Source organism: Thunnus albacares, chromosome 16 (assembly GCF_914725855.1).
Source record: "Thunnus albacares chromosome 16, fThuAlb1.1, whole genome shotgun sequence".
In the NCBI taxonomy this organism is placed as follows: Eukaryota; Metazoa; Chordata; class Actinopteri; order Scombriformes; family Scombridae; genus Thunnus; species Thunnus albacares.
This window is the reverse complement of record NC_058121.1, coordinates 1,191,162-1,203,355: the sequence shown is the minus strand read 5'-3', so window position 1 is coordinate 1,203,355 and position 12,194 is coordinate 1,191,162. Positions and strand designations below refer to the sequence as shown.

At 39.9% G+C, this 12,194-nt stretch overlaps 1 long non-coding RNA gene across 1 annotated transcript; it reads right to left on the bottom strand.

The window, feature by feature from the left end:
- Positions 1-7,715: 7,715 nt before the first annotated feature.
- Positions 7,716-11,839, bottom strand: LOC123000063. Its single transcript, XR_006407887.1, has 3 exons — positions 10,691-11,839; positions 9,132-10,512; positions 7,716-8,113 (listed from the first exon to the last, which is right to left on the bottom strand). It is a non-coding gene; the product is annotated as an uncharacterized LOC123000063 (long non-coding RNA).
- Positions 11,840-12,194: the final 355 nt, after the last annotated feature.

The window sequence follows — 12,194 nt, the reverse complement described above, 5'->3', positions numbered from 1 at the left end:
TGTTTGTGTAGCGAGTGGGAAAGAGTGAGCGGCAGGAAAGTGACGGTGGATGTGAGCGGAGCAGAGGAAAAGGTTAGAAGTAAGTTGTCAGTCTGGCAGTAAATGTACAGCACAGACTACAGCGTAACAGTTAATAAATGCTAAAAAGTCACATCTGTTGTTTCCCCAAGTGCTGGAAAAGTGAAGGGGGTTAGCTCCAAAGTTAGCAACAATGGGTTAGCCTAACCTGGAGATGCAAAACAGAGAAATAGAGAACAGAGAAATGTGTGACTGCTGAGTTCACTGTGCACTCTGTCCCGTTACCATTACATCCAACCATTGTTCTTGCTGAGTAGTAAAGGAATGTTGGCTAATGGATTGCTCTCATCACTGTTCACGCTCATCGATTTACGGATTGAACTAGAGTATGCTAGCTAGTCTAAGTTAGCTAGCAAAATCTACCAGAAGGTAAGAGCTGGAACTCTTATCTGTCTGATAATAGACTGCTCATAAATTGTTTGAAGGGACAAGTGTTTTTAATCCCCATAATTTTCATAGCAGACGAGCGATCTGTGATTTCAACTGTACTGTCAAGTTACCATACCAGGCTGTAATACCATATCTAAAGCATATCTCTAATATAATACTCTTTAATACTGCAGAGTAAACTAATAACATGAACTTCTAATCAACTCTATAGATTCTGTGTAAAAAAATACATCCGCTGTTGAAGTCTAGAACAGAGACTTTCAACATGGATCCTCCAGCTGAGTGTATTATCAATATGAACCTCGAGGTACTTCTAAGAGCAGACCTGAATGATGGAAACATTGTGGAGAACCACCAGCCTAAGGTCGCCCACTGCTTTTAGGTTATACATCATCCCCTCAATCTTCTTCATATTCGGCACAAGATGGTTAGTCTCACACCATTGCACAAATCTCTCTATTTCAGAGTGGTAAGCTGTTGTACTGCTGTCTCAGTGCATTAGGCCAAGGATGGCTGTGTCATCTGAGAATTTAATGATATAATTCTCAGAGTGGATTCTTGAAGAGGGCCTTGTGTAGTCGTAAGTGCTGCACTCAAATATCTACGCTGTGAAAGCTGTGCAGTATAGGGTTGAAAATTAATTTTAATGTGGAAGGACTTTACAAATCCCTATTTAACCCCTGCCCGTATTCAAAATTTCCATAAAGAAGCTGTTTAATTTATAGATTCTTAAAATTAAGCATGAAAAATGGAGATAGATATAATGTGAAATTAACAGCTGGCAGGTTTATTACATCGTTCAATGCAACCAACACCTTTTTTCCACAGTTTCCCCCCAAAAAATCTAATCAAAACATATAGAAAATGAAATAAGATGTCCATAATGTCTGTTTTTTCCCCAAATGTCTTTCTAACTGGTTAGGATAAAATAATATGTAATGTTGTTCCTTATCTAGAAGTCCTCAGCATGTCACAACAAATGCGTGGACTAGTTTTTTTGCATCTTTTTGGGGCAGGATGTGCCTGATTTTTGCAATATTATTGAAGTGCAAATATGTGAAACTTACAGCATAGTTCTTTAATTGAGCAACTATGGAAAACAAGATCTCATGGGGCATTAGGATGATGAAAACAAAGAGCTAAAAATTCATATGAACAATCAGCTCAACCCAGAACTCTTTGACCTTTTCAATACAGTTTAAAACAATAAAGTACTGTAGTTTGGTTGTAGTGAATCAATCTTGTTACAATAAACAAGACTAGACTAGCTGATATATGTTATGCCCCACAATCTTGCAAATTATTTATTTACATTTGTTTTTTAATGTATTATTCAAAGGTTTATTTCTTACATACAGTAATATGTGGAGTGAAATGCACTGTAATGTGCTCCTAATGTTGTGCTAAAAGATTTGTGTGAAAAATAAAGATTAGAGAAAAGAAATACAGTGTGTTAATCAGTGAGCTTTAGAGGTGTTGGGTATGTTGATTTATTCCTGTAAGTTTGGCACACTACTTGGTTAGATAAGAGATAGATCATGGAATTACTACTTTGTTAGAGTTAGGGAACCTTTGTCTTCATGGTTAAAGGAATAACTTCGAAGGGGAAGATTAAAAAAACCCAAGGCAGTTGAGGCAGTTTGGAGCTGTCACATCCACACTCTAACACCCCTAAAGGTGTCTATATAGTGGTGAGATATTAGTTTTTCTTTTTTTTCACCCATGATGTGCTTATGAAAGTTCTTGTTGGTAGCAGTGATAGCTGGTATGCTGTGTGTAACACTGGGTTTCATCAGAGTTTCTTCACTCAGCACAATGTAGCACAATGTTGTGTCTCATGAAGAAATGAGCAGCGCATATCTACAGTGTTAACACAGTGAGAAACATTCATGAGATGTCTCTGTATTTCCTCCCATCAATATTGAGCAGACACTCGCAGAGAGCAATCACATTAGAACAAAGGCTTCTTCCTCATTATTGATACATTTACTGCACTCCTCCAGAGTGCTCTCATTTTGTTCTAAATATGAAATGCATTTCCCGCAGTATACAAGCAAGGCAGTCCCTTGTGCTTTTAGCTTACAGAGACAGAAGACAAATGGCAAACCTTGAAATTAGAAAAAATAAAAATAAAAATCAAGGACATGTCAAACATTGGTCTGTCCAGGCCTGAATTTCTTTCATTATTAGAAACTCTGAATGTAAGAGAACAATTTGCAATTTTTGCAACAAACACATATGCTAAGCTCTCCAGGCCTATCACAGCTCTCAGTCTGTGAATTTAGCCACACAGGGCAGCTCACAGCACAAGGCAATTTAATGAGAGAGACCCACTATACAATATATCCACACTGTATGTTGCAGTGTCCCAGCACAAAATATGCCACAGCCCCCCCCCCCCCCCTTCTGCAAAAGATAACTGCAAAGATACCATTTATATTTAACAAAATATAACATGCAGTTGTGCAAAGACATGCAAGTTCCTACAGCTCAGAGTAGAGAGGCGCTTGTGTGCATCAGCACATACAAACTACTTGATAATGACAGCATGGGTGATTCCTGTCTATAGTGAGATAATCAAACAGCTACAACCTGCAAACTGTGGAAGTTTGTGGCTACCAATATTACAATGAAATCAACTAATCGTTCATTTTCATTCATATTCTATTTGTGGGTAAACTTCAAGCATAATATTGCCATCATTCATAAAAGTGAATGTGAAATGGACTTTTCGAATTGACAATGTGCAACCTAAAGTTGAAAATTAAATTGCAAACTGGAATTTAACATTTGAATTTAAATTATGTCTATGATTTTTCTAATGGAAATGAAACAGAAATACCCTTTTTCGTTGGCATAATAGTCAGTTTTTTTTAGGCAGATTTTACAAAAGAGGCCTGGGAGAATTCACCCTGCCATTATGAAAATGCACATTTTCATTACACACAATTACTCAGTGAAATTTATTCTTGTTCAGTGTTTATTATTTGTCAGTTGAATATAGCAAAATTTTAGCAAAATTATACATTTTAAAACATTAGATTTTGAAATTTTAATTAAAATATATCATGGAAATTGTTATTTCAATTTATTTACATAATTTTCTTTTCATATTGGTTGCTGTGCTTTGGCTGTACATATTTATTAAGTATTGAATGTTAAATATGCAGCATAATATATATAGTCCACTGTCTATCATACAGTATATCTTGTGTCCCTGTGGCTGTATATAAAGTTGCTTTGGCCATTTATCGTGCATGTGTACATACAAGAGGTGCTGTTAAAGGACTGTTTCACCCAAATTAAAGAAAATAAAACAACACAAAACAAAATGGGGCTAAAAACTTGAAGTTTCTCCTGGGGATGGAGTCAAGTTCTAAAACTTTTGGGTAGGCTTAAGTTACTGTGAGGGAGTTCTTGGTTTGTGTGGTTTAAGTGCTACGAAGAGAGAACAAAAAGTATTATAATATAAACAAAACAGGTAAGCATGAATAGCAGAATCAAAGATATTGACATAAGTTATGTGAGAAATGATTTACATATTTCTTATAGACGTATGATGGGAGTGTTGGTGGAAAGCATGAATATGAGTATCCACAACAAACAACCGCAAAATCCAGGAATTATTATTTAGAGAAGAAACATTTATAATAAATGTCTTGCTGATCTGACCATGCAGTAGTTCTGTAGTATCTTGATGTGGACCAGAGTGTTGGATGGATGGACAGATGGACCAATGTTGTCAAACTTTGCACAGTGGCACTCTTGGATGGCATTATGAAAAAGAAAAGATAATAGATTTCAGCTGTTTAAACTCATTGCTTAATTTAAAAATTCAAGTTTGTGACGAGACAAGCCAATGGTGAATACTAGTCAGACCAGTAGTCTGTGCTTGGAGCACATGTTTACCACTGTTTAGGGATTACAGTTTGGCTCCTTATGTTCTATTTATCAGAGGTGTTCTATACCCAGTATCATCTCATCACATATTGGCGTAGTCCAGCTTTCAGTTGAGTCAGAGTTTTAGCAGAAGTGCACTGGGACAAACTGTTGGATTTGTGGGATCAGTCTGTGTGGCAGTGAAAGTTCAATACAAATTCAACTTCTAGCAAGTTGCTTAAGACACAGATACTCAAATCTCTGTCATTTTTATGTAGCTATCTGTATTTTCTGAAGTAATCACTGGATCACTGATGTTAAAAGATCTCAGAATGTCTCTCGTGTAAACTACTGTGCAGCATTAAATATTTGGGTTACTCATACTGACCTGTTTTTGCATTCTGTAGCTCAAGGCATAAAAATCTGTATTCCTCCACAGCAACATTCAACCACATCCAAGCCTCAGCACCCTGTGAGGAACATTCGCAGTGCAAGGGCAGGACTGACAAACTCAACTGTGCTTTTTAACTATTTAGTCGAATGTTCATATAAGATCAAATTGGAACAACTTGTTAAAGAGACCATACTGTTGTGTGCTCCTGCTTTTTTAGTTTTTTTCATTGGTTTTTACCTGAAGTTTGTTAAGACGTGTTAAGCAGTAGGGCACAACTGCCCTGATGTTTTGTAATTTACAAAAAAAGACCATTCTGTTGTTAGAAAGTCTTCATATTGAAGGATGCAACAATGGAATTGTGTACACTGATTAGAACCAATTGCTGCAGGTGTGAAAATGGCAGAAATAATTCCATTTGTTGTTGATTGTTGATTTGTTGATGTAACCACAGTTGGCAACCTTTGGTGGGTGTTCAGACCAAAAATACTGTAGCACTACTTTCAAGAACACTAGGGGCTGTTTTATCATGTGTGGTGGAACCATCAATAGTTGTTCGACAAAATAATCCTAACTCAAGGTCCACTTACTGGCTTTTTCAACCGTGACATGTAGCTAAAGGTTCTGGAAAAAAGCAAGTATGTTGTCAAGCCAGTAGCACGTTTTCATAGTCATTGGTTGTTACAGACACTGGTGTATCAAGCAGATCCATTTTGAGCAACAGATGCAAGGTTTGGAGGCTCATCAGACACCAAACACTGCACAGTGGTTTACACATTTTGGAAAGTTATCATAGTGGCAAATATAAAAAGTCTGATCTAACACACATTTAAACTTCATATCAAGCAATATTTTTAGTTTGCAATTTTGAAAAAACAGCCTGACAACTCTGGTCTGGTGCCTTGCAAAGGACATCTATTACCATTATTCACATGTTATAGACTAAACAATTAATCAACAAATGAAATGAATTCTTAATTCATCAGTAGTTGTAATTTGTATACATCAGCTAATATATTATGAAGGGAAGCTTGTATTGTTCAGCACTACTGATTACATGGATTACAGTAAATTGACATAAAAATGTAAGATATAAATATTACACCTGGGAAGGTTAGAGACGTAATGAGTAGTGGGATACTTTATACACAATACTTTATACACAAAGGTGACAAAGTCACTGTTCAAACTGGAGAAGGTGGAAAATGTATTTCACAAGTATAAGGTTAATGTCAATAAAGACAAAAATAAGAGCCAAATCAAGTAGGAAAAGTCTCAAGTTAAGGCTTCCTAGACTTTAAAGATTAATTAATCAAGTTTTAGCCACTTGAGTCAGAACAAACATCAAAACAAAATGACATACCACAGACTTATAAATTTGATATGGCTAATCTAGCTAACAATTGCCTGCTTAAAGATCCAGCAGACAGAGTAACATTGGCATTCATTACGAAACGTGTCTGGCCACCTTACATATGACAGTTCAATGATAAGCATTGTACCTAACTGTTGTGCTGAAATTTCAGGAACATACATTTTTGATGGGGTGGCATTATTAGCACCACTCTCAGCCTCCTTCCCTGAGTGCTGTGTGCATGCTTGGCTTTATATTCCACAGGGGACAAACAGGATTAACTCAGTAAGTGGTAGTGAAAAGGGACACTGAAGATCCCAGTTTTCCCAGTTGATGTCCCAAACCTCACCTATCGTCATGAGATCTGTACATTTACATGTGGATGAAATGAGTTTCCTATGTTGGGTTCACCTGTGGGGATGGGGTGTGAGTATAGCGTAAAGAAAGCCGATTGAGTTAGTTTGGGCATATGATCAGGATGCACTGTGGATGCCTTGCTGTGAAAGGATTCTGATGTCCAACTGAGAGGGGACCCGGGGACAGATCCAGCACACACTGGATACAAGAGGTGCGACAGGATGTGGCCGGGGCAATCTCCTCAGCCACTACACCAAAACCCTGATTATAAGTAAGTTACAATCAGTCATTCAAAAGCCCAGCAGACCTGTAGGCCCATTCCAGAAGACCCACAGTTTGAGCACAGACTGTCTGCTGTGTCTCTGAATATGATGTGACCCCAGCCAAGATTACCTCCTGGGGAGTTCCAAATATGCCATCAGACTGAAGTCCAGTCAGGAGTGATTGCTGTTGTGGCCCTCTCAGCGCCTGGCTTTAAAGTTTGATGTGAGAATGGGAAACCAGCGTGGGGAAGCAATGGTTCAGAGGCTGAGGGCTAAGACAGCTGTATGATGAGCCCTGGTGATATGTGGAAGTGTGGGTTTAGGGAGGTCTTGGCATTTCTCAATCCCTCATGTCCACTTCTTTGCTTGTTGATGTGTGTAAAGATACACACTCTCACATCAAAGCTATAACTTATATTTCAGTTTGGAGAAACAGGGGAGGACATGAGTTAATGGAGTGACTCAGCATGGTTTCAGATGAGAGAACAGTTGGGAAGGGCCTCCAACTAGCAGTGAGTGAGGTACAGTTTTTGGCTGAGAGGAATTTCTTTTATCCTTAAAGAGGACATATTCTGTACATTTACAGGTCTATATTTTATTATACATATTATATTATATTTAAATTATACTGGCCCTATATGCAGCCCCTCAGTTCAGCCTCTGTCTGAAACAGGATGTTTTAGCACCTGTCTCTAAGGACTACCTTCCTGATGAGCCAACAACACAAACACATGGAAAAATGTTATCAACAAAGGCTATGGAACAGACAGCCGTTTATGGGCATTGTTATGACCTCTAATGTCTAGGGGGGAACACAAGGAGTAACACAATTAGGAGAAAATATAATTAGGTTTTGATGGTAAGAAAAAGGCCACTAAAACAATTGCAAAGTGTAACAGGGAGAACTATTTATTAACAAAAACGATCATTAACAGATAAACCGACTGATAGAGTAAAAAAAGGAAGCAACTTAGGCATCAGGGTCACCCTGGACCCTGGACAAAGTGTCAGTGATGACAACACCTGTCAACACCTTTCTTGTGTCTGAAGTTAAGGCTATATTTCTGGACCAGTAAGGCCCAGTGCATCAGCCTCTAATTGTGGTTGTACATTCTGTTGAGGAACACCAAGGGGTTGTGGTCAGTGCACACTACTACAGCAGGGATACTGGAACCCACATAAACTTCAAAATGCTGTAAGGCAAGGAGCATAGCTAAGGTTTCTTTCTCAATGGTGGAATAATTGAGCTGGTGGCGCTTAAACTTAACTGAAAAGTAGGAAACAGGATGGCTGATGTCATCCAATCCATCTTGAAGCAGCACCGCGCCAGCTCCAGTAGCACTCGCATCCACCTTGACCTTGAAGGGCTTGTTGAAGTCAGGGGCAGCCAGCACAGGAGCACTACAGAGAAGAGACTTAGCACATTCAAAGGCATGTTGACAATCACTGGTCCACTAAAAAGGTTGGCTTGGGCTACACAACTGAGTGAAGGGGGCTACCACCACAGAGAAATTTTGGCAGAGACACCAATAATACCCAGCCATCCCTTGGAAATGGCAAAGCTCACATCTGGTGGTGGGCACAGGGTAGGACAGAATGGCATCCACCTTTGCGGTTACAGGGCGCGCTTGCCTATGGCCAACTTACGTCCGCAGATAGGTCACGACAGCCTTCCCAAACTCACATTTTGCCAAGTTCAAGGTCAGAGAGGTTTGAGCTAAACAGGTAAACACAGTTGTTAGAGTGGTTATGTGATCAGACCAGCAGGGGGAGTACACTACAACATCGTCCAGGTAGACATTACAGTTAGGAATGTTACTCAACACTAAGTTAATAAGCCGTTGAAAAGTGGCTGGCACATTGCGCATCCCAAAAGCCATCACAGTATACTGGAGGAAGTGATCAGGGGTGACAAAGGCGGAGATATCAGAAGCTCTAGGAGTAAGAGGAACCTACCAGTATCCTTTCAACAAGTCCAACTTAGTAATGTGGGTAGCAGCACCTATACTATCCACACAGTCCTCCATGTGAGGCAAAGGAAACGAGTCTGGCACAGTGACTGCATTCACTTTGCAAAAATCAGTGCAGAAATAAGGAGAACCATCTGACTTAGGTGACAACAGACAGGGAGAACTCCAGGAGCTATGACTGGGCTTGACTAGGCTATTTTCAAGCAAGTATTCCACCTCTTTCTTCATCAATTCCCTCTTTGGTAAAGGACACCGGTAAGCATGTTGTTTGATGGGGGAAGTATCGCCAACATCAATATCAAGCTCTAACACAGTGGTACGTGAGGGCACATCTCCAAAAAGAGTGGGATAGGACTGAATTAGACTCTGCACATCCTCTTTTTGGGGGTCTGGAAGATAAGAGAGGTGAGTGTCTAGGTTATCAAGGATTGCTGAATTTGGTAACCTACAACATTGCTGAAGGTCATCATCAGCATGATCCACCGGGTTGGACACCAGAGAGATAGAGGCAACATGGGTTGTAGGTTCAGGCTGCTTCTCTTTTGGGCCCTGGGCACTTTGGGCACTATCCCTGGAATGAAACAGATTAAGCATGTTTGCATGGCACAGACGTGTTTGACGTCTCCGGTCAGGATTGTGAATAATGTAGTCGGTTTCACTGACTTTTTGCTTCACTACATATGGACCTGAAAACTGTGCAGTAAGGGCAGGACTGGGTGAAGGCATCAGCACTAAAACTCTATCTCTAGGCTGAAAGGTATGTTTGACTGCTTTCCTGTCATAGTGCCGTTCCCCCGGGAAGGAGAGAGGATCTCTTTGGCCAAGGAACAAGCATGGTGTAGATGTTCCCGGCACTGTGTAACAAAATCAAGCACATTGGTCTGAGGTGATGCATAAGCCGACAAGAATTGTTCTTTCAGCACTTTCAATGGTCCATGCACACTATGGCCAAGCACCAGTTCAGCTGGGCTGAAACCCAGAGACTCCTGCTTTGCTTCACAGGCAACAAACAGAAAGAAAGACAGACCATCATCCTAGTCTTTCTCTGTTTCAAAGCAGTATCTTTAGCTTTGAGTGTCTGATGCCACCGCTCTAGTGCACCTTGGGACTGAGGGTGGTAAGGACTGGAGACAACATGGTCAATAAGAATTTTAGCAAGGCTTTGGTCACAACAGGAGAAGTGATTTTGCAAAGAGGAATAGCCTCAGGAAAACGAGTAGCAGAACACATCAGTGTGAACAGGAACTGATTACCGGACTTTGATTTTGGTAATGGCCCAACACAATCAACAATAACATGCTCTAAAGGTTCACCAACCACAGGTGTGGGTTTGCGGGGAACAGGTGGTACCACTTGGTTAGGCTTACCGGTAATTTGGCAAACACTACAGGTTTTACAGAACTTTGCTACATCAGCCCTCAGACCCAGCAATAAAAGGTGCTGGAGGATATGGTCATAGGTTTTTGTGACTCCTGAGTGACCAGACTATGGATGCTCATGTGCCGACTGCAACACATTCTGTCGGTACACGGTTTCGAAAATGGTCAAAGGTTTGGCCAAAGTACTGACATAATACAAATAGATTCCCTAGCATCCATTTGTGGACAAATTGACAAAACATTCCAGCTGTACAGGATGAGTTACATATGTTCATAAGTGATTGTGAATATTTGATAGAATTATAGCAAAAATGTTTCTGGATTTGGCCATAGTGACATTAGTTACATAACAGCAGCTCTAACATACAATTAACGGAACCTGCTGTAGGCTGTATTTCACTGCAGATAGCTGGAGTGCTTGATATGGTGTTAGATGTTGCTTGACCTGCAGCTGTATTCAAACATACAGAACAGTACATACAAATCCTTTGTGTCATTCTACTGCATATAAAGTACCACTGCACAAAGAAACTTCATTTAATTTGACTACATTTAATTAGTAACAATAATAATAATAATAGTATATAATAATAATAATAATATGACCACAAATAACTGGCTGAACTGACCTGCGTCAGAGAGTGGTGTAGATGAGAGATCAGATGTAATTTCTCCAGCAGCTGGATGCTTCTGCAGATATTTCCTGAGTGCATCTGGACAGTTATAGAGTAGATATTAGCCTATTGCATGCAAAAACATGTAGCTGCAATGTTGGACAAACAACACATGCCCTTAGGGTAGGTGTAAATCATAAAATGTCACAGAATTACACTCACTAATGATAAAACAGCAGTTTTTCTGCCACACAGCATCTGTTAATTGCTGACATTTTGCAACACAGTAATCCAATAGAGAGAATTTATTGATATATTTCAGTATCGACTTAGCTTACTACAATGTGTTACGATGCCAAGTGGCTCATGCCACATCTGTCTCGCTGCAACCTGTTTACTCCCTGACCCAAGATTTTGATGTAATGCTGCTGTGGTCTGGCTTCATAACCAACAGGGATCACCCTGTTCCCCCCTGTGATCAACTGGCTCTGTCAGATGAATAATGGCCAACCCTCAGAGCCGGTGCCTTCGCTTGTGTGTGCTCTTCTCCACATTCACAGAAGCCATCACCTGAAACACTGCACAGTGTGTTTTGCAGTCCTGGATGAATTGGGAAGGAGACTTCTCCCATGTATTAGGACAGTAGTGTTGTTGTGGCTCCAGACCCTGTGCATCTTCCAACTCAGATTGGCAGGCGTTCAGTTCGGTGTGTCCATGCTGCCCCTGGATGGTTGCTCTACTCCCCACATGCAGCGCAAGTTTCCACACACATCCAGCACCAGAGTCCCTGGTCCCACTCCTCCTCAGAGAAAAACGCAGGTAGCTCCTCCAACCACCTCACCCCCATATGTTGCCACTCTAGTTTCTCCATCTCCAACTCCGACGATGTTGATCATCGGGGATTCTATAATAAGGAATTTCCATACAAAGTTGGCCAAAACCTACTGTTTTCCTGGAGCGACAGTCAGCGATCTAGCTGATAAAATCCCCCGCCTGCTGGATAAGCATCCCACAATGTCAAAGTGTGTGATACATGTCGGCACAAACAACATTAATTGCCAACAACCTGAGCTACTGAAGCATGACTTTACTCTTCTTTTTAATTTGCTCAAAGAACACTGTAAACATGTCTGACTCCGACCTAGCTTTTAATCATTTTTACACCATTTTGAACAACATACTTAATAAATATGCTCCCTATAAAAGTACTGTTTATTGTTATTGTTTATTGTTTATTGTAGGCTATTTAGCCTAATTTGCCTTGCCTTACTCTGTTTTCATGAATGGAACACCAAAAAAGAAATATATCTTTGCTTTATGATGTTATGAATAAAAAAAAAAACTTAAGTTCTCTTATTCACACATTATTGAAATGTGTGAAAATTAATAATTGATTAGGTGAAATTGTGCACTTGACTTTGTCATGTTGATTTTGTTGTGACATTAAATCACCCATAAGTGCGGTGGTTGTTTATTTTGTTGGTTATTTATTATTATGGCTCATTATTGTCCATTTGGT